The sequence below is a fragment of the Myotis myotis genome, unplaced genomic scaffold (assembly GCF_014108235.1).
Source record: "Myotis myotis isolate mMyoMyo1 unplaced genomic scaffold, mMyoMyo1.p scaffold_m19_p_2, whole genome shotgun sequence".
In the NCBI taxonomy this organism is placed as follows: Eukaryota; Metazoa; Chordata; class Mammalia; order Chiroptera; family Vespertilionidae; genus Myotis; species Myotis myotis.
The window spans coordinates 165,990,562-166,013,974 of record NW_023416324.1 but is presented as its reverse complement, the minus strand read 5'-3'; the positions used below and the strand labels follow the sequence as shown (position 1 = coordinate 166,013,974).

The following is a 23,413-nucleotide window of genomic DNA, read 5'->3' as shown; positions in this document are numbered from 1 at the left end:
ACTGCCTAAAGAACATGAGGATCAGTTCATTGCTGCTGAGATTTGGTGAGACTAGTGCTTTACAGGAACTTCTGGGACCTTCACATTAACTAATCACTGCATCTGCCAGTATTGTCCTTATTGGTTTAAACATTGAAAGACGGATGTCTTATAGCCCAAAAGAGGAAGCCTGTAGTGGCCTGCTTCCTGGTCATAGCTCCCTCTCACTGTATTCTCTTCCCTTTCTTCTCTCCATCTTCAGGAGCCTCCGGCCAACCCTTGGAGACCCTATTTAAAAGTCTCCTCTTCTACAAAATCTTCCCTGACTTTACAGCCAGAACAAACCTCTCCCTCCTCTGGACTCCAATATCCCCCTGTTCCTCTCATGAAGGCAGCGCTTACCCCTGACAACCTTGGATGCTCCACATCTCTTTCATCTTCAGGACACTTGACACCCACTGACCTCTGAGGGTTTGTTCAAGAGAACTTGCGTTCTTTCTTCCCATTTACTTTTTAAGCAAGACTCAATTTCCCTTAAGTTTTGTATGTTCATCTCAAAAACGGGGGCAGAAATGATCTCTACTCAAATCCAATACGACCAGCGATGGTGAAAGCTTGCAAACCCCATAGAACTGTGGGAGTGTGTGGGATTTTCCTCGATGCCTCCCTCATTGTTCTCAGGGACGGACTACTGACCTGGCCCATCATTAAGTCCATGCATGTTTATGTTTCAAGGGTCTGATTACATTGTGAGTTGGCTTTGACCCCGCATACTGATGACAGATGCACCCTCCCTCGTTTGTGTGGGTACCTCCTCAGTCCAGGGCGATAACCTCACAACCGCACCTGTCATTTCACAAGAGATGCCTCAAAAATGTAAAAGGAAGGACAGAATTAGAGCCATTTTCTTAGGCTTCCTGTAGGGTGTGTCTTAGTACCCACCCACATGGCAATGGTATGTGAAGCAATTTCCTTTCCCAAGCCCTTCATTCATTCATTCATTCACCAGTCCTCACTCACTCACTACTTCAGTGCCCTCCTGCATGTAAACCAGCAGGGATCACAGCAGGGGGTCAGGGCTCTGACAGGTTTTGCAAAGATGTTCAGAGGAGTGCAGAGGAGGAATGCCTATGCCAGCCTCTAGGGAGAAGCTTCCCGTGGAAGGTGGCCCCTGAGCTGAGTCTCAAAGGAAAGGATTGATCACACGCCCTCAAGGAGTTTGGGGAAGGTTCTCCTTGCAGCAAGAACAAACAGCTTGTGCAAAACCTAGAGGAGAGCGAGAACATGGCATGCTCAGGAAAGAACACGTTGTTCACAGCGGCTGGAGTGTGGAGCTTAAGGAGCGGATGGGTAGAGATAAAACCAAAGCAGGAGGCAGGAGCCAGGAGCCAGACCAGGAGGAGTCTCCAGAGCCATGGCTTAGGGCCTGCTCCCAAGGATGCCTAAAATTCCACTGGCAAAACTTGCTGGAGGTGATGCAGGTTAGTAACCTATGCGAGAACCCATCTCCGGGCTCCTAGTCCAGTGCTCACTTGCTCCTTCACTATTCATTAGGTGCCCCTGGCCAGGCTGCCTCTGGCCACACACTAGCCGGAGCCTTGCCAGGGCGCTGAGTGCAGGAGTCCCAGGCTGAGCCAGGCCTGGGAAGGTGTCTGAAGCTCAGATGGGTTCTGTGGCAGCTGACAGGGCATCTGAGCTGGGACCAAAGATCCTCCCGCCCCCGGAGGCAGCAGCCCACATAGCTTCCCAAGGCATCCGGCCCTTCCCTTCCGTGGTTAATCTTCACTTTTCATAAAGATGTGTTCCTTAGGGCACCGGGAGCAGAGCACTGCCTGATGGGGACCACATGCCTCACCCACAGTGGGCGCTTTGGTTCCTGCCAGGCGGGGCTGCAAACATCTTGCCTTCCCTGAGCCAGCTGCCTTCTTAGAGGGGCATCACGTGCCGGGAGCCCCCCTCCCCCTGCTACCTAAAAGGCTCACCGGTTGGGGTGAGGAGGGGGCTGGCGGGGGTCCCCTTCCCAGAGGGGCGATGCTGGAGAGCGCCGCCAGAGCCCCCACCCCGGCGGGGCAGGCACAGGCCAGCTTCCAGCAAGGATCCGCGGGCCACACAAAGGAAATGGCAAGATGGTGAGTCACCCAGAGGCTCGCCTGCTGCCTGGGCTGCTGGCCCACAACAGGACGTTTGTGCTGCGCTCCCGGGGGACCGGGAGGAGGGTGCAGGGAGGCAGACATTGTGGGGCGCTGAGTAATGCTGGGGGGCATCTCCGCAGGAAGCAGGGCCGACTTCTGGAGCCTGCCACTGCAAAGCCACCAAGCAGGGACTCAGGCAAGGCTAACAGAGTGCCCCCCCTGCCGCCATCTGGTCACACAGCTTTTCCCCTGTGCGGTACAGCCTATGTTCCAGAGGATGGTATGCTTCACAGTGGTGTGAGGGTTTCAGGCCTGGGGGCATGTCCATCCAACTCACTCTTCCTACCACCATCCCTGACCCAGCACTGAGAAGGTGCTGAGAGTCTGTGGGATGGAGGGAGGGATGGGTGGAAGGAATAAGTCATCATACAAATACCACAGCACGTGAAGAGCTAGCCCAAAGCCCTCGCCTCACAGACGGGGACATGAAGTGCAGAGATGGGAATGGCTGGAGCTAGGCCCCACAGGCAGAGGTGGCAGCTTTAGAACTGGGTGCCACGCTGCCCGGCCTAGGGTGCTCCACTGTGTAGCTGCCGTTGTGTGGCTCAGGGAAAACCAGGAGGTCTGATGTGTGGGCAGAGGTCAGGGTGGGGCGAACCCATAGCATGGATAAGATAGTCGTCGAGGACAAGGGCAGGTCCTAGCCCGGACCTTGGGGAGTGAGGGAGAGAAACCAGAGCAGCAGGAGGCAGGGCTCCAGGCTTTAAGGGGATCACAGTTTCTTGGCAGGGGCAGATCACGGGGTTTACATAAGCTGGAAAGAATCAGCATTGTTGAGCACCTCGTGTATGCCAGGACATTCAATGCTTTAACCCTGAGGGAGGTTCATGACCGATAAAGAAGGCATCTGGGAGAGCAGGGGCCTCTGGGACATCAGTGACAGCTCCGTCAGGGTCTCAGAGTCGTGGCCACTGGGTGGGGCCACCGCCTGACAGAATCAGCCTCTGGGTCTGGCAGACCCAGGAACTCAGTGTTGTTGGTGCCCTCGGAGGGGGTCAGCGTCTCAGAAGTAACACAATCAACTCACACTGAGTCGGAGATGGCACCGCCCGACTGGGGTGCGGATGGGTGGAGGTTTTCTCCCTGTGAGAAGGTGAGCAGTACAGGGTAGGAAGGCTGCCTGGGAGCGTGGAAGCAGAAGCAGAGCTTTAGTGCCCAAGCCAGACCCTCTGTTCCCCTGTGGCCCTGCTTCCACGGCGGGTGGCCAGCCACGGGCTGCACATCTGAACCCTGAGGCTGGGCATGCCCAGGGCAGCGAGCGCAGACCTGGCCTTTCTCTGTGGCCTTTTCTTTCAAGCAGGCCATCCTCGCCATGCTCCTCACTGATGGCGATCTTCCTCCAGCCCAAACCCAAACCACAGACTAGCTGAGAGCTCCCGACCAGCTGATCCAGCATCAAGCTGGGCCCCCTGATGAGATTCAGGCAGTCCAGAAGCACTGGGCCTCCTCTCAACAGACCAGGGCTCAAGGCAGGTGCTGTCCATTCACAACAAGAATCATTTCCTACCTCTAGCGTTTCCCAGTTCCTTAACAGAAGCTGATTTTAGTTTAAGAATGAGAGTACTGGACTCCCTCGCACCCCTAAGCCTCCCCCCGCCCCTGCCCCCCCCAAAGTCCCTAAATTATCCACTTTAAAGATGAGGAGTTTAGACGTCTAGTAACTTCCCAAAATCACATGGCTATAAAGTGATGGCACCAAGATTCAAACCTACCCTATCACGTTTGCCTTCCCTTAAGACTATTAATGACAGTGATAATAAAGGTCACCGATTGCAAAGGACGTGCATATGCACACGCGGCACTTTATATATGTTTTTTTCATGTAATCCTCACAGCAACAGCAGGAGATGGTTCTCGTCTGCAGTTTAGAGGGGAGAGTGGAAGTGTGGAGTGGTGAAGGGACTTGCCCAGGCCAAGGCCACACAGCTACCAAGTGCAGGAGTTGGATTTCAAACCAGTTTGTCTCCCTCTCCACCCAAGCTCTTAGCCACCCCAGTCCATGGCGGAGCAAAGCACAATTTCTGCAATCACTCACCCCCACGGTACCCCTGGGTCCTGCCCTGGGCAGAAGTGGCCCTATCTGGGATTACCAAAGTCCAGAGCCTCGCCCTCGGCCTTGTCAGTTGAAGGATTAGGTTTATATCAGCTTCCCAGAGAGGAACAGGTTCAGGCAGGCTGACTTACGATGATGACTCACCCCCAAGGGTCGGAGCCAAGCCTAAGGAGTTGATTCACCTGCGAGGTACACCGACCAGAAGGAGGTTGTGTAAGAGCACTGACTTCGAAGTCAGACGTAGCTGGGTCTGAAACCCCATCCGTCACCTCCTAACTCCAAGACTTTGGACATGTTACCCACCCTCTTTGAATCCCAGCTACGGCCTCACGGAATGGGGAAATGGTGCAACCTTACGCAGGGACTGTGGCTTAAACAGATATTGTGGGTAAAATGTTTAGTGCAGTGGTTACGCTTAGTAGAAGCTCAATAAATGGGAATACTTTTAATTATTATGATTGCTTGAAAACTGGGCTTGGCCACCTGATAAGGTCTCCCTGCCCCTGGCTGGTGGGCAGGTTACATTGTAAAAAACAAATTCCAGCTCAGAAGGCTGGTGGGAGAACCCAGATAAGAAGATAGGGCCTGAGCCCCGAGCCTCTGATAGTGGGATGAGGTGCACCCCCTTCCCTCCCACCCTCGGGGTATTGCTGTTGGAACACCCAGTTCTGACTCGGAGCCTGTCTTATCTTGGACAGAACTGCTCATGACAACCAAGTCTCTTTTCTCCGTACTTCCCTCCCACTGAGAAGCAGGCCTGTTGCCACCTCATCTTCAAGGCCCCTGGTGGGTAAACTTGTCCCCTCTTTGAGGCCCTGATCAAATGCGCCTTCATGTGTGAGGCCTTCCCAGCTCTCCCAGGCAGAGGTGGAGCAACTATAGGCCGATCATACAAAAGGTACCTTGCAAGTGCTGGGACACAACAGTGGAGAACACAGAGGTGGCTCTTCTCATCTGGAGCTTGAAGTCTAATGGGACAATAAACAAAGCAAACTAGAAAACCAAATCGGGGTATCAGGAAGGACCTTTATAAGGAGGTGGCATTTACCCTGAGGCCAGAAAGATGAAACAGAAAAAAGGTTTGCCAAGAGCTGGGAATAAAAGGTTCCTGGCATAAGGAACAGCTTATACTTTCCCAGGAGGGAAAGAATTTGGTGTTTCTCATTGTTCACAAAATCCGGCTGGAGCAGATGGAAAGGGTGGGAGAAATCATAGCAATCAGACACAGGCAGAGAGGCCTTGCTCCTCTGTGTATCCAGCCAGAAATGTGACAGTGAGGATAAGACTTGTTACCATTTATTGAGCATCTACTACGTGCCAGGTGCTGTGTAGGCATTTTCCATAAACTCTCTCATTCAATCCCTCCCACCCCGACTCAGTACACAATATCCATATTCACGCTCTGGTTTTGCTCTATTGTCAGCATTTCCCTGCAGGTTTGTTTCCCTGCACACTCCTCCTCTACCCCCATTAGACTGGAAGCTCCTCTGTAAAACATCTCGAGACCCCAGCACAAGACACTGGAACAGGGAGCTGCAGTATCTGTGGAGTTTTCAGCAAGACTCCTCTTCACCTAGTCTTGAGCAGCTACGATTTGGGGGAGGGGAGAGTCAGGAACAGGCATTCACACAGTCCAGGTAAAGTCTGTAGAAAACACATCAGGCATCTTGTGGTGATGATTTAAGAAAAACCTAGTTACATCAGTAGCATGCTCACAAGTCTTGCTTAGGTCAGCCAGTCCCAGGATACTCCACACAGAGGCTAACCTCACCACTTTGTGTGTTAGTGTCTACCACCAAGGACGGCAGTCCCAGGCCCGCCCCCCACCCCTTGGAGCAGTGTGATCGTCACGGGCCCTATGAGCACACTGCAGCGAGCGGGGATGAGTCCGTTCCCTTCAATGTCGTCATTGAGCACCTGCTCTCTAGGCCAGCCGTGGGCAAACTACGGCCCGCGGGCCGAATCCGGCCCGTTTGAAATGAATAAAACTAAAAAAAAAAAGACCGTACCCTTTTATGTGATGATGTTTACTTTGAATTTATATTAGTTCACACAAACACTCCATCCATGCTTTTGTTCCGGCCCTCTGGTCCAGTTTAAGAACCCATTGTGGCCCTCGAGCCAAAAAGTTTGCCCACCCCTGCTCTAGACCCTGCGGCAGCTGTTCTGTTAGACATAAAAATGAATCCAGTGTCCTCTGCTCTCTTCGTCATCACATTGCAGAACTGTGCAATGATCTAATGGAAGTACAGACAGCGCAGTGATGGGGAGGTGATGGATATAGCAAGAGCCAGATCACAAACAGCCTTGGATGCCAAGGCCAAAGGCTTTGGACTTTTAGTGGACTTCCTTTGCATGAAACTAATGGAAGAGGAGGGAACCTAAAATCTGGTTTTCATTTTTAGTTCTTCTTTTGGAAGTAGGAAATTGTAAATAGCTCTATTTTTGAAAGGGCCATTCTGGAAGAAAGTGAAGAAGACAGAGGAAGGCATTTGTGATGGTAGAGGCTTGGAGCAACTCACGTCATTCACAGGATGAGCAAGCCCTGGGGCTGGGAGAGAGGGAGGGAGCAGAGTGAGATGTTGAGGAATGGGGAGTGAGAGCAGCAGGACTGTTGCTATGGAGATATCTCTCAAAGTTTACCCAAGAGTCCTGAAACCAGGGACAACTGAGATATCATATTGAATGGAAAAATACTGGCCTTGAATTGGAATCAGATGCCAATTCAATCCCTGTCACAGATTAGCTGTGTGACTTGGAACAAGTCACTTCATTCTCTGAACCTGTTCTCTCAACTGAACAGTGGGGATTACAACCTCCAAATATGGGTTATAATAGGTAAAAAGATGTGTGAAGCTCCTTTTACTGAATCCAAGAGTCAAGGTCTTTCTCTTGGTGGTGAGTTGGCATGAATCTCTTCTTCCTCTTTGCATGTTCTCATCTTGTCATCACATGACCTTGGCCAAAATCTGGGCTTTCTACCCTGTGATTCCTAAAGGCTCCTCTAGCTCTAAACATCTCGATTTCTATGACAAACTTGAATTTTGTCAGATTCAGTTGACGCAGGTCTACAGAGCGTCCAAATGAAGCTATTATCCAAAAGAAAATTATAGTCAGGTCTATAAATAATACATGCTGCATATTTACACATATTTTATTGAATCTTGGCAGACTGTGCAACCTATTCTGGTTTGATTTTTCAAATGAAAATGTTGTTTATTGCTTAAAGGCAGACAGCAGTGAGAAGGCAATTATGTTATTATGGCCATTAAAGACAGGCTATATATAGCGTCCCTCCGGTAGGTCTCCTCACCATTCCCAACTGGAAATTTCCCTCACTGAAATTCACCACAACCAGTGGGGATGGTTTGCTTTGAAAGTGTAACACAGAAAAAAAAAGAGCACCACCCAAAAAAAGGGGAAGGTTGAGGGAATGGGAGACCACCACACACCTTTTCCAGGCCTGTTGGAAAGGCATCCGCCACCCTTGGTGGGAACTCTGACCAGAGAGTGATGAAACAATAGTGACCTTGAGCCAGGGATTGGCAGGTTGGTCCAGCACATTCTGTGCAAGGACCCTTGGTCTCCAAATGAGCAAACTGTATATTCTTCACCTTCCAGTGAATCAGGGGCTAGTCAGGGTTAGATTCAGAGGTTCTTTGGTTTCTTGAATCATCAAATCAGAGTTAAGGGATCTAAAATGGATGCAAGAGGATCCCAATGTGAAGGGTATAGTCCAGTGGTCGGCAAACTGTGGCTCGGCAAACCGTGGCTCACGAGCCACATGCAGCTCTTTGGCCCCTTGAGTGTGGTTCTTCCACAAAATACTGACTTCTGCACATGGGCCACGAAGTTTCAATCGCACTGTACATGCGCGCCGGCACGTGGTATTCTGTGGAAGAGCCACACTCAAGGGGCCAAAGAGCTGCATGTGGCTCATGAGCCGCAGTTTGCCGACCACTGGTATAGTCAATTTACAGAAGAGATGCACCCACCTGGAAAATCTGTACTGTGTGTTTATATCTGACTTGGAGGCAATTTTGAAGAATAGCTGGGTTCACAAATGCCATCCTCACAATGATAGGGGAGTCGGAGGAGGAAAGACAGGCACAAGGACCTAGAGGATAAACACACCTCAGAAAGACTGAGAGAAGCCACCCAGGGACAGTCGTTTTACCTTGATCCTCAGCTGTCCAAGGATGCCAGAGCACACGGTGACTGAAGGATGGCGTCCAGCCGGGGTTCCCACAATGAGCAGTTCCACAAGGGCTGGTAGTTTGTTTTCATAATTGATACTGAGATACAGGAATGAGAGGCAGAAAGGAGGTGCTGGGAGCGGTTGTAGCTGGAAGTCCAGACCTGGCTGGAGTAAAGAGGTGGGCTGAGAGGATGAAGGAGGGCACAGAGGTGCCCATTCATCAAGTTAGAAAGTCAGTACTTGGCAACAAGCAGTGATGGGCTCAGCCAGTCAAACCCGGACTCCAAGCTGGGGTGGGGAACTGGTTAGGAGATCCTGGAAAAATCATTTTCTTAGAATGGAGATGGGAACAGAAGAAAAGAAAAAAGAAATGAAGGAAGGAAGGAAGGGAGAGGGGAGGAAGAAAGGAAGGAAGGAAGGAAAATTTCTAGAAGTAAAGGCAGATACAAATTCAGTAGCTTCTTTCATTTAAAAACAAACAATTTTATTTTTGTAATAATTGCAAAGCTAATTTATGACTACAATGAAATATTTAAACACTTAAAAGAGAAAATGCAATGAATAAGTTTCTCCCCTATCCCAGATCTTAGTTTCTCTCCCCAGAGGTAATTACTGTTAAGAGTCTCTTGCATATTTTTGTGTTTTTCCAATAATAATTTTTTTGCATATGAACACATATGTACATTTCCTTTTAAAATCAAAATTTTAAATACAAACATTGTGGACCTTTTTCTTTTTTTCTGCTTTGAGGATTGCTTAAAGTTTTTGGGGTTTTTTTTCATAATCGCCATAAGAAGGACTTTCATAATTTATTTAACAGGTCTCCTTTTGATGGATAGGTAGTGTTTCAAATATACCTCAAAAAAGCTGAAAACATCTTTTGAAAATTACAATCAATTCTCTGCTCATTCTTTGTTTGATAAGCATTTACTGAGGCTTAGGTTAGGTGCTGTATAGAAATATGAATAAAAGAATAATTTGCCTTAAAATGTAGAGAATAAGACACACATGAACAAAATCACATTGTTGCAGTGGCCCCAATGTGACCATTGTGATGAGATTTAAAGACACACAGATAGAGAATGTACCCAGCCATTCTAAAGGGTTTCCTACATGGTTTTTGTTTATATACATTCTTTCAAAATATGTATTTTTTGTGTGCCTGTAATTTTAATGTTTCTACATCCTATCTAATAAAAGAGAAACATGGTAATTAGCATACGACCGCTACCCTTCCCATTGGCTAATCAGGGCGATATGCAAATTAACTGCCAGCCAAGATGGCGGCCCTGCAGCCAGACAGCTGGAAGCGAACATGAGGCTTGCTTGCTTCAGTGACGGAGGACTCCAACATTCCCCACCTGCTGCTGCCGGCCTCTGAGCTGCAACTCTAAGCAACTATGTTACAAATATAGAAGCTAAACAAAACCCCAGAAACCTGCTTTAGTCCCTGGCTTCAGCCAGCAGGATCGCAACATTGTTTCAAATACAGAAGGTAAACAAAGGCCAGAAACCTGCTTTCAGCAGCGGAGGCCTAAGAGCTGGAGCCAAGCCTCAAAGCTAAAGCTGGCCCAGAATAAAAAAAAAAAGATTAAAAGGAGCGGTTGGGAGCTTCAGTCACCTGCCAGCCTGAAAATAGCCCTCAGCCCCTCATCCAGACTGGCCAGGCACCCCAGTGGGGACCCCCACCCTGAAGGGTGTGTGACCAGCTGCAAACAGCCGTCATCCCCTCATCCAGGCTGGCCAGGCACCCCAGTGGGGACCCCCACCCTGATCCAGGACACCCTTCAGGGCAAACCAGCCGGCCTCCACCCGTGCACCAGGCCTCTATCCTATATAGTAAAAGGGTAATATGCCTCCCAGCACCGGGATCAGGGTGACAGGGGGCAGTGCCCAAACCCCCTGATCGCCCTGCATCTCTGTGTGTGACAGGGGGCGGGGCCACAACCTCCCTATCGGCCCTGCTCTGTTCATGACAGGGGAAGGCGCCCCAACCCCCTGATCAGCCCTGCTCTGTGAGTGACAGAGGGCAGCGCCCCAACCCCCTGATTGGTCCTGCTTTGTGCGTGACAGGGGGTGGCGCCACAACCTCCCCATCGACCCTGCCTTGAGTGTGACAGGGGGCGGTGCCCCAACCCCCCAATCGGCCCTACCCTGAGCGTGACTGAGGGTGGCATTGCAACCTCCGGATCCGCCCTGCTCTGTGCATGACAGGGGCGGCGCCCCAACTCCCCAATCAGCCCTGCTCTGAGCCCGACCAGGGGCTGCACCTAGGGATTGGGCCTGCCCTCTGCCACCTGGGAGCAGGCCTAAGCCAGCAGGTCGTTATCTCCCGAGGGGTCCCAGACTGCGAGAGGGCACAGGCCGGGCTGAGGGACCCCCCTTTCACCCCGAGTGCACAAAAATTTGTGCACCGGGCCTCTAGTAATGTTATAAAGCACATTGCTTTCTTTTCTCACTCAGCATAATGTTTTTAAGATCTGACCAAGTGGCAAAGAGTACAATTATCCGGTTTCTCCCCATGGCGGCATAGGGTTCTGTGGTGCTCTTCAACAGCAGTTTAGTTGCTTACTATCCCAGCGATGATCCAATTGATTGATTACTACCAACTCTTCAGTTTCAAAAATAATGCACATCCAGCAGCATCCCCTAGCTCCCCCTTTGTGGACCTGTGTGAACATTTTTTAAAATTGATTTTTAGAGACAAATGAAGGGAGTGGGAGAGACAGAGAGAAACATCGATGTGAGAGCAGAACATTGATTGGCTGCCTCCTGCACACCCCTTACCAGTGATGAAGCCCACAACCCAGGCATGTGCCCTGACCAGGAATCCAACCTGCAACCTTTCTGTGCATGGGACACTGTCCAACCAACTGAGCCACAGCAGCCGGGGCTGTGTGAACGTGTTTGATGCATAACAAATTGTGGAAGTGCTCAGTTTGACCACGTATCCACTGAGTGCTACCTGCAGTGATCTACACTCCACCAGCAATATATGAACATTTCTCCATTCACCCATCCACCAGTGCTTGGAAGTATCCAGCTTTTCAAAGTCTAATTGATCTCAGTCTCATTTCTTTTTAGTTTGCAATTTTCTTTCCACCAATGAATTGAAGGTAGCCTTGCAATTTTCCTCTTCCATTAATTCCTATTTCCAAGCTTTTCTATTATAGTCCTTAATTTTGCTTGTTTATTTAAGAGTTGCGTATATACTAGTATTTTAGTTATTAATCTCATCTCCATTTTCAATAGTGTGAGTCTATTTTTGTTCCCATTTCATTATAAAAAGTTTCTTTATAATCTCTATGAGAAGGACTTTCATAATTTATTTATTAAATCTCTTTTGGTGAACAGTGTTTTTTCTCCATTTTTTTCTCATTGGTTACAATGACCGGTTGAATGTTCTTGTATATCCTCTGTGCATGTGTGTAAGAATATTTGAAGAACACATTTCTAAGAGTGAAATTGTAAAAAAATATGTCCAGTTGAACTTTCAGTAGAGACTGCCAAGTTGCTCTTGAAGGATTCCTGCGGATTTATACTCCTACACCCCGCGGGTGACCCCACCTTCTCACCACTTTGAGATCTTTATGAATCTAGTAGGTAAGAAATGAATTTGAATGTTGTTTTAATTTGTATGCATTTAATTAGGAGGGATAACAGACATTGTTATCATGTATTTATAAGTTAGTTGTTTTCTATAAGTTAGGCTGCCTGTTTAAAGCCAAAATAACAGATATACACACATGCTCTGTGTTTAGGCTGCGCCTGAATGACTCACGGTTAAGCTAAGAATCACCACTGAAACCTGTGGCAGGCATTGTGCCAGCTATGCGGTGACAATTTGGAGCAAAGATGGTACAGCCCGTGCGGCTGTGCTTACAGACTTGGAAGGTGGATCCAAATAATCGGTTGATTGAAATACTGGAGGAGCTGCCACAGAGGAACTAGCAGAGCCTCGAAGCAGGGTGGGTCCTCTGACCTGCCACACCTTTCCACCCACCTGGAGGGGGGTTAAAATTTAAAAAGGCAAAGGGAATGAGGCAGAGTGTTCTCAGTAGGAGACAGTAGGATTGCAAGTGTGAAGGCCCTGAAGTGACAGACATCCTTAAAGGAAAGAAATTCAGAAGAGGTGAAAACAGTGGGAACCTGGAGGGATTGGGGTGGGGGTGGGCCGCAGAGTAGAGTGAAGGGCCTGCTCAGTTTGCCAGGCACTAAGGAGAACCCAGGCCTTTCGGTGCTACAGCCAGGGACAGCCCTGGCTAACCTGGACAAGTCGGTCACCCTGGAGGGCTGAGGCCACGGTATAGGACTGCTTATAAACCATAGTAAGGATTGTAGACTTTATCTTAAGGGCAACAGTGAACAAGGTTCAGAGTTACATTTTTCAAAGCTCAGCGCTGTAGTCTGTGTAATTTGAAGGGGGCAGAGAGGATGGTGTGGCAGGGCAGAGCCGGCAAGACCAACTGGGAGGCAGTCGGCAGTATCACAGAGGAGAGATGCTGGTGTCTTGAACCAGGATATTGGCAACAGACACAGAAGCCTTGAGAAGTAAGATCAGCAGGATTTCACAGGACTAATTGTTGTGTGAGTGAGAGTAAGGGGTGGGGGTTGGATGCTACTGCTGTTCTCTGAGACTGGGAGGTGGGCTGTGAGAGGAGCAGCCTGGGGTGGTGTCCATGGGTTCACAATTCAGTCTGTGAAAGAAGGGGCCCAAGAGACATCTAAGTCAGCGGTTCTCAACCTATGGGTCGCGACCCCTTTGGGGCTCGAACGACCCTTTCTCAGCGGTCGCCTAAGACCATTGGAAAACACATATATAATTACATATTGTTTTTGTGATTAATCACTATGCTTTAATTATGTTCAATTTGTAACAATGAAATTGGGGGTCACCACAACATGAGGAACTGTATTAAAGGGTCGCGGCATTAGGAAGGTCGAGAACCACTGATCTAAGTGGTCATGTGTAGGAGGCAGTTTGCTATCTGAACCTGCAGTTTAAGAGAAAAGATTTTGGTGGAGATAAAGTTACGGGCAATGTCATCTTAAAAATGTTAAGTGATGTCATTGGAGTAGAAAAGACACCCACGGGTGTAGAGCAGGGGTGGGGAATGTCTGACCCACAAAATCATTTGGTCTGGCCCTGCCAAGGCATTAAAGGGTGAGTTGATTAAATGTTTGACCAAATAGAGTAGGCTAATTTTTAAGTTGATAATTTTGTATGGCTCTCAAATGATGTTATAAATATCCAAATGGCCCTTGGCAGAAAAAAGGTTCCCCACCCTTGATATAGAGGAAAGTCAGACTCAGAGCTGTAAACATAATGACATTAATTAAAAACAAAAATTTTAAAAGCTTGCATAAAAATTCAAAACAATTTGAGAATAACTTAAATATATTTAGTGAAAATGTCTTTTATTAATTTGTGTTTCAACTACCCACATACTCCCCTGGCGGGGGGTGTACATGTGGGGAAGGGTGTGTTTGATAAGACATTATCTAGCTATCCTTCAGATCTCTGGCTGCTTGTCAGTAAGTTTGTCCCCTCTGCCTGAATGAGGCCAGTGGTGTCAGGAGGGAAATTCTGAGGACTGAGTCCTCAAAACACAGCCAGCAGGCCATCCTCAGCTGCCCAGGCCAGGGTGTCATTTTCCTGTGGTCCTGTGACTGGTCCAGGTCTCCCGGGTCCCACCCAGTGTCCTCACTCAGATACATGCTTCTGGTAGAAGCAGGTCTGTTAGACAGGAAGGCATCCTGTTATTTCCTGAACCAGCCAAGGGCCTTGGCCTGCTGTGAGAGTGCAGGGTTTGTGCTGAAAGGGGAGGGTGACACTGACTCCCACTGATCTGTGGGACAAGCAAGGCCAAATAAAGGAACAGGGCTTAGGACACAGACACAGAGGTCTGCTCACCATGGCCACAGCTCGCTCCCTCCCAGAGGCGCCTTGCTCCGGGTCCACCATGGCCTGTGCCTGGCTGGCTTCGGGGAGCTCGCTCAGGCTCTTCTCACTTTATGCAGGGGGCACCGAGGCCTGACCAGCTGAGCTGACTGCCCAGGTGTCCACTGAGCAAAGCATGGGAAGCATAAGGAAGGCCCGCCCATCAGAGAATGTCAAGGTCCCCCTTCCTGTTAGATGGAACAATTTGGATCCTTCAAACATGGACAGCACTTTGGCTTTTCATTGTTTTCATACACATGGTCCCCTTGTCAGAGATGAAGCCACATCAGTACATAGGTATAAGTGGTAAAGATGAGGCTTGAACCCAGGTCTTCAGGTCTTCTTCATTTATTTCACTATCCACCTAACCATCACCATTACTGTACTTGGGCACCTACTAATCGCCTTACACTCTGCTAGGCCCTGGATACAAAAAAGAGTGAGACCCACAGCCACCTTCAAGGGCACACGATCTCCTTCCTCACCCTGCTCAGGGCAGGCACCCATGCTGGGGTGCCCTCTGGGAGGACACCAGCATCCTTCCCTGGACCACCCTCCCACCCAACTCAGATTCTAAAACTCTCCTATGAAGACCCACTTCTCACTCCACTTCGGGGCTGAATCCCATTCCAGGACACTTCCCCAAGGATCTCTCTTCTCACCTTGTTTAAGATACCCTACTCATCACATAGGGCCACCTTCCGATGTGGACACCCCCTCACTCCCCATGAGCCCCAACCTCCCAATAGGTCACCCCCATGCCCCCATGTGAAACTCTTCCTCACCCCAGTTGGCTTCACTCTCCTGCTTTGGGCCACCATAGGCACTCCCCACTCAGGAGCAGAGACCTACCTTGCTTCATCTCACTTAATAGCTCCTGAACAGAATTTTCTGGAAGGGAAGGGAAGAAGAGCTAATTTTCTTGGCCTGTTACTGTACCCCATGCTTCTTTGTTCACATCCATCTGCTCTGTAGAAACCCAACATCCCCTGGGGTTGTTGAGCTCTCTGGTCAAGAGATCTTTATTGGGTCCCCCATGGCTCTGCTGCTTCCTGCCCCATTTCTGTGCCATCTGGCCTGGAGCTTTCCAAGCACCAGAGCCGTGTGGGTTCTGTGGGAAGTGGGAGAGAACAGCTCTACTCTCCACCCTGCTTTGTCACTCTCTGCGAGAGAAGTGCTGCTTGGGCTCAGTGCTTAACAGCTGAAAGTCAAACAGCTTTCCCAGAGGGTACCTAGTGCAGCCCTGGCCATGTCATCCTCCTCATTGGGTTGGAGACAAATCTGGGTGACAAATACCATGATGCACGTGGGCTTTCCTCCAGCTTCCAGCTTAGACTTTGCACCCACGAGATCAAGCTTGCAGTGCCCTGACTCCCATCCTCCTGAAATAAATGTCTCCCAGGAGGTTCCTCAGTCCTCACAGGAACAGACTTCTGGTTGCCCAGCGCCACACACACTGCACATTGAGAAACCCCACACTGGACCCTCTTCAGTGATCTGGCTGAGCATTCTGCTCTCCTAAGTGTGTTCAATGCACAGCAGGGTCCCAGTCTTGTCACCCAGCCATTGACTGATACCCTGCCACACTGAAGGCAGGGGAATTGCAGTGATTAATGAAAGAGACAGATAAGGGCCTTTCTGCTAAAGTTCAAGTCCCGTGTACCACCTGAAAGACAGCCTGGATGCTTTTCCCTTCTACCTACCTGAGCCTTTAGCCAGACTGGAGGCAATTAGAATCTTTTTTCTTATTTTACGATGAATTAAAGGAGAATTAAATAAAGGAACATTTAAGCTACCTTTGATCAGGAAATCAGCTCTGGAAAGAGATTTATTAGGCCATGGCAATGTCTCCAGGGAAGGCTGGGAAACCCCATTACTAAAATACACAGAAGGGACCAGGCTAGGTCTGGAAGATCCTGTCATTAGCCTGGATAATCCAACTCTCTCTTCCATCAGCTATTCTTTTATTTTATTTTTTTATTTTTAAATATATTATTTATTGATTTCAGAGAGAAAGGGAGAGGGAGAGAGAGATAGAAACATCAGTGATGAGAGAGAATCATTGATCAGCTGCCTCCTGCACATCTCTCACTGGGGATCAAGCCCGAAATCCGGGCATGTGCTCTGACAGGGATTTGAACCGTGACCTCCTGGTTCATAGGTCAACACTCAACCACTGAGACATGTCGGTCGGGCTTAGCTACCCTTTTAAATTCCTGATTTCCAATGCAGAGTAGGCTGGCTTTGATAGAGGAGTGATGGCAATTGAAGGAGCTCACCTAGTTTATGAGAAGGTGGAGGGAAAGTCCCTCCTGCAGAAGAAGCTGGGCAAGGCACTTGCTAAAACTGATGCCACTGGCAAGAGCATGACCCGACGTAGCCTGAGCATGTCCGACAGTGTCTGTCTCATGGAGAGGGCCCTTGGGCCCTGCTAGGAGTCCAGGGAGGGACTTTACCCCTGCTCAGGGACAATGCCACTCTCAGTCCCAGTGGCCTTCTGTCCCAGGGTGCCATCACCACACTAGACATTGAAGTCCTGGCCCCAAGAGTGTAGGAAAGTGGGGGGTGAAGTGGAGTACTGTTCTCAGGCACTGGTGGTGGGGGTTACTGCAAATCTTTACAGATTCTTAAGCAGTAGTAGCATGTAGGGCAAGGGACACAAACACATTACATTGCCCTGCCCCAGTGCCATATTACTCCTGCTACATCTTACCCAAGTCCCGACTGTAGTGCTAGCCAATAGCACTTTCTTCAGTAACAGACATGTTCCACCTATATCTGTGCTGGAGAAGTAGCACCTGTGACTATTGAGCACTTGAAATGTGACTAGCATGACTGATGAACTGAATTTTCATTTTTCTGTGATTCTAATTAATTTACACGTGGCCAGTAGCTACCGTGTTGGGCAGCACAGCCCTGGACGATATCCACTCTGCTGGGCACTGTCATCTCACTCAGATGTTGCCTGTGACGGCCTGCAGTCCTTGGGGCACCGAGAGGGAGGTTTGTGGGGGGTGGAGAAAACACCCCCCTCCCTGTATCATGCACTGTTATGGGGGCCCAGAGAGTGTTCTTTCTGTCCCTTTCCTCCCTTTTTAACTAGCTTTTTGTGTTTAATTACAACTTCTGACTTTCTACAGGCCTGGGAGTCCGCACATTCTGGGGTTTGGGATGGAGTTCTCAGAGACTGAAGCTGTGTTACTGACAGACTTTTCAGCCCTGGGTCCTCTCTGCTTAGCAGGCTTGCTCTCCCAGGAGCCCTTCAGCTCCCTGCTATTATCGCCCTTCGCCCAGGCCTGCAGAATCAGCGCCTTCCTTCAAGGAGCTCACAGACTCCTGAGAAGACACAGAAATGATCTGCTTGGTGGAAATCAAAATAAAACAACTGAACAGACCAGGCAGCACAGAGGAGAAGTCTATTTTCCCTGGAGCTGTGGTCCTCGAGGTGTAGTCATGGAAGCTGTAGCATCAGCATCAGCTGGGAACTTGTCGAAAATACAAATTCTGGGGCCCAGCCCAGAGTCTTGAATCAGAAATTCCAGAGGTAAAGCCCAGCAATCTGTGTTTCAACAAGCCCTCCTCACTCTGAGGCGCTCTGAAGTGTGAGAACTGCGGGGTGGCGGGTGGGGACAGAGGAAATAGGGCTGACTGCTTGCCCGGGGGCCTGAAGAAGAGCTCATGGGCAGGCGGGAAGGAGGACATGCCCGGGCACAGGACCCGCCCTGCATCTGCAGCTGGTGTCTGAGCTCAGCACACCTTCTGACGTGCGTTTAATGGTCTTGGAATCAGCATTTCATGGACGTTATATTATTGAGAGTAAATGGCAAAGTATTCTTTAGAGACAAATGAAACTGTTTTCAAAACGGAATCCTTGGTCGGGCTTGATTTGTGTTCTAAATTTAACTATTACCTGTATACTAGCTTTTGAAAGTTTACAAAATTTAGCTGACCAACTCACCCAGTCTCTTCCCTTTGACTCCTTTAAATAAAGCATAAAGCTTTTAATGCAAAACTTCTGTTCAAAGAAATCACAGATGAATAGTTAAAAGACTGCTTATTTAATGATTTTCTTCTCTTGGACATGTTATTTCTCTATTAACCTAATTTTCCTTGCAATCCATGTGCCTACCCCTTCCCCTCACATACTTCCTGGTTTTAACAAGGAAACCAGGTAATCAAGCTTGTTAAAATCATACAAAGTTAAAGATGAAGCTCTAAGCAAGAGACTCTCTCTTAAGTGTGCTTTCATGCATGGACACTACTCTGAAATTTCATGGCTTAGTGAAAAAAGCACAGGGTTACGGTGAGGCAAATTAAGGTGGGATCTTAGCTCTACCTCTTATGGGCAAGTCATTAAATGCTGAGTGTGTGTTTCCTCGTTTCCTTGGCTAGACCAGGGGGCTAAGGGTGTGTTGTGGGGGTTAAATGAAATAATCATGTGTGAAGTAGCTGGCACTTAATAAACACTTACTGATTGTTTCTGCCTTCTTGCCCTTCTTCCGGGATAAGGGTGGAATGTGAAGAACTGGGGCCCTGAACCAGACTAACCTGGATCCAGAGCAGCCGTTTATTGGTTGTGTGATCTCAGGTGAATATTTGAACTTCTCCTCCTCTCAGCTTCCTGGTCCTTAGAATGGGGATGATGAAAATAAGGTCTATCTCGTAGAGCTCTTGTGAAGATTAAAAATCTTGATGCCTGCAAAGTTCATAGAAAAGTGCCTGGAACATGGCAAGCACTCAGCATAGCTTAGCTGGAGTTATCGATGTTCTTCTTCTTCTCTGTTCTCAACTCTGTGAACAAGTGCGGTTGCCAGAGGCGTGACGTGCAGACAGTAACACACGCCATGCACTGGGACTTTCAGAGCCCGATCACACCTTAGCATCACACAACCATCTCCATGAAACAGACTCATGCTCTCTCCGGGACATTTTTATCATTTCTTCCTTTTTTAAATTTTGTTTTGATAGTTCCTGTGATCTATATCACATGATAGCCATTTTCCTACCAATTTCATGAAATGATATGGAGAAAATATTTTTTAGGGAAAGAAAACCAGATTGGCCAATTCATTGATTCCCCCACTTTGTTACATAAGAGATTTAGAATGACAACGCCAAAGAGTCTAATGTTACACAAGTCCAATATTTTATTTTTGACAGAAATTTACATGGGGATAGGTAGATTCCTGATTAGAGAATCTTGTATTACTTTTCTCTCCACTGAATTGCCTGAGATTGAAATCCAAGAAGTTCTCTGCAGAGGGAATATTCTCCTTTTATAAGATTTGGCTCCTAGAAATAAGAAGAATCACACTTTTTGTGTTGGAATTCAAGGTCCGTCTGTCTCTCGTCTTATTACTTAATCCCAACCTTGTTTTTTCTCCCTACACCAAATCAAGTTTTCTAAGTGTGGCTTGCTCATTTCTTGCCTCTTATGGAATGGGGATAGTTACACTTCCAGATCCATCTGCTCCTCCAGGACCCTTCCCTGGACAAACCCACAGGCACCTGCTCAGCACCTCCTGACAGTCTCTCAGTGACTCATCTGTAATGCCCATAAAATACCTTACTGATTTTTTCAGAACAGAATTCGCTATCAGTGGTTCTCAGCTCTGCCTGCGCATAACCCGGGAGTGGGCGCTGCTGGAAGGGACTCAATAAATGCAGAGACCAGGCCATATGACCACACCAACTCAGCCAGAGTTCCAAGGGTGGGCTCAGGCATCTGAGGCATCTGTATTTTTCAAAGCTCCCGAAGTGCATCCGGGGCTGAGACTCACTCCTCCAAATGGATGAAGCCTAAGTGAGCCTTAGATGTTTCTTAGCAGCTCAGAGCCCAGCAGCGGCAGGCGGGGAACGTTGGAGTCCTCCGTCACTGAAGCAAGCAAGCCTCATGTTCGTGTCAGTAGCCTAGCTGCCAGCCGCCATCTTGGCTGGCAGTTAATTTGCATATTGTCCTGATTAGCCAATGGGAAGGGTAGCTGATGTACAGCTAATTACCATGTTTCTCTTTTATTAGATAGGATAGTATTGCATTGTATTGCTGTACAACAATTTTTTATTCAATCATTTTGTTGGTGGACATTTGAGTTGTTTCCAGTTCTTGGCTGCTACAAATAAAGCTGCTATGAACATTCTTGCACAAGTGTTTTTCTAAATATATATTTTCATTTCGCTTAGTATATACCTAGGATGGGAATGACTAGATCACATGAAAGGTATGTATTCACTTTTAAAAATAAACTGTGAAATTGTTTTCTAAAGTAGCCCTACTATTTTGCATTCCCACCAGCAGTATTTGAGAGTTTTAATTAATTGCTCCACATCTTTGCCAACACTCGATTTAACTAATCTTTAATTTTAGCCATTCTAGTGGGAAACTAAAAGTATTTCACTATGGTTTAATTTTGCATTTTACTAATAACTAGTGATGTTGATCGTTTTTTTCATGTTCTTACTTGCCATCCATATATCTTTTTTGGTAAAAGGTCTATTCAAGTCTTTTGCCCATTTTTAAATTGGATTCTTTTGTCTTTTTATCATTGAATTGTAGAATTTTCTTTTATATATTCAAGACATAAAGTCCTTTATCTGACTTATGTCTAGATAAGCTTGCATTTTCAATTTTGTAATAGTGTTTTTTGGAACAGTAAATCTTTTTATTTTGGTGAGGTCCAATTTATTGTTTCTTTGTGTGTGTGGGTGTGTTTAATTGTTACAGTTCATCCTTTTCATATCAGATTTTAAAAATCTTTGCCAAGTCCAAGATCACTACGATTTTCTTCTGTGGCTTACTTCTAAAAGTTTTATAGCTTTATCTCTTACAGGTGGCTCTATGGTTTAGCACAGGTGGATAATCTGAGACTCCTGTGTTTAAGTGATTTGGCCAAGGTGACATAGTGAGTCGGACCACAAACTTCCCCTATGTCACATGACTCTTTGTCCTGAGCCCTTACTTTTTTCTTTTTTTTGGACTTAGTTATAAATTTGAGTTTATCATATTCCTTAATTCACAGCAGTCCAAGACAAAGCTGCTGTTTTATTATTTTTATAGCATGGTCTATTTATAATTATCTCTGAACCCAAGCTCATAATTCTACATTTTCCCCTGTAATACTGGGGCTTACATTCATTTCCCAGACTTCTTGGTCAGTAGGCTTCTTGGCAGGTTCTGTCAATAGGACATGCAGGTTGGAGGTAGGAAGGCAGGATGAATGGAGGTACTCTTTTTTCTCACTTCCTGTCAGCATCCTCCCAGCAGCAAAGGAGGGCCATGGCTCCAGGCCCCCACCCACTTCCTTCAGCTCTCCCAGCACCAGCCATCAGCACCTGTTATGTCCCTGCCCCAGAGCTCTGAGCATCATGCCTGCACACCAACCATGGGGTTCCTTCCTTTGAACCCATAGGTCTCAGCACACTAGCCCTTCCCTTCTGTTCACCAGGTTTAAATGTGGTAATTTTTCTCTGTAGTTACAATACTTCAGTGTTCTCAGTGTCCTCTTTCTCATCTCTCAGCTTTTCAATCCCCCTGTAATCAATTCCCTGTAGTAAACCCTCTCTGTTTAAAATATTTAGAGTGGTTTCTGTTTTCCTGATTGGACACTGATTGATACATTATCCCCATTTCTTGCTGCTACATAGATACCTCATCGATCATGTTTGTTATATGTCTTTGGATATGAATAATTGTAAAATATACTTTTTTCTGTTGTGGTTTAATTTATATAAATGTTATTGTAGGCTTCTTGGCAGGTTCTGTCAATGGGACATGCAGGTTGGATGTCAAAACCATTTTTGCTTAATCTAATCATGTTGGTGTTTTAGTTCCAGCTCTCTGATTCTGATTATTGTATAAGATTCCACAGTGTGCATCCGTCCTATTTTACTTATCCATTCCTCTAGAGACAGTGTCTGAGGTCGTCACCGACTCCCTGCTGCTGCAACAGCACAACCTGACACGTGAGCGTTTCTGTGGCATTTCCCGCTGGGGGGAGGGCTGGTCAGACATCACATGATTTCATCAGTTAGGTGCATGCTGCACATCGGGTTGCTCTCTGGAAGGGCTACCCTTGCAATGCTTGTGGGTGCCTATTTCCTCATGTCTTCATCAGTATTTAGGATCTGATCATCTAAGTTTTGCAAATTTAGTGAGTACAGATACAGTTTGGTAATTTCATTTTGCATATTTTTGATTACTAGTAAGGTTGGGTGTCCTCTGTGTACTTAAACTTTCCCATGTAACTTGCCTACACATAGCCTTTGACTATTGTTCATTGGACTTCTTGTCTTTCTCTTGTTGGTCCTCAGGAGTTCCTTGTGTGTTCTTTTACTCCCATTCGCTTAAGGCATTGCAAATATCTTCTCTTCATCTGATGTCCTTCTTTAATCTTTATCTAATGTATAATTTGTTGAACACAAAAATTTAATATTGTTATTGCCAAATCCATCATTATTTTGCCCTAAGGTTTGTGCTTTTTACAAAATTAAGTTTATTGGGGTGACATTGGTTAATAAGGTTATGTAGGTTTTAAGTGTACATTTCTATGCTACGTGATCGGTATATTGCATTGTGTGCCCACCACTCAAAGTCAAATCATTTTATGCTTTCAGGTTCTTCTTTAAGATTCCTTCTCCACACCAAGGCCACTAATATATACTGAGTGGCCAGATTATTATGACCACCTGACGTTTGTAGGCAAGTTAACTATAATTTCGCGCTGAAGTTGCTAGAGGGCCAGATCATTGTAAACATCTGAATAGCACAACATACCTAAGCATCGTTGCTGATCAAGTTCATCCTATCATGTTGATGGCATATCCCAATGGAGATGGCTTCTTCCAACAAGACAATGCGCCATGCCATGGTGCTCGTATTGTGCAGGAGTGGTTTCAAGAACATGAGGGAGACTTTACCTTGCTTAGGTGGCCCCCACAATCACCAGATCTCAATCCAGTTGAGCATTTGTGGGACGAAGTTAAAAGAGCCATCAGGCAGCTGGTTCCACAACCATCAAATCTCACAGAACTGGACAGTGCTATTCATCAGGCAT

General features: G+C 47.3%; 2 long non-coding RNA genes across 2 annotated transcripts in view; one reads left to right on the top strand and one right to left on the bottom strand.

The window, feature by feature from the left end:
- The first annotated feature begins 1,233 nt into the window (after window positions 1-1,233).
- LOC118676631 lies at window positions 1,234-23,073 on the top strand. The gene is made up of 3 exons (XR_004974170.1): window positions 1,234-1,460; window positions 22,266-22,322; window positions 22,974-23,073. It is a non-coding gene; the product is annotated as an uncharacterized LOC118676631 (long non-coding RNA).
- The window catches only part of LOC118676630, a 20,480-nt gene continuing 16,496 nt past the window's right edge, over window positions 19,430-23,413 (bottom strand). Inside the window, exon 3 of the long non-coding RNA XR_004974169.1 lies at window positions 19,430-19,655. This is a non-coding gene — a long non-coding RNA (uncharacterized LOC118676630). The remainder of the gene's footprint in view (window positions 19,656-23,413) is intronic.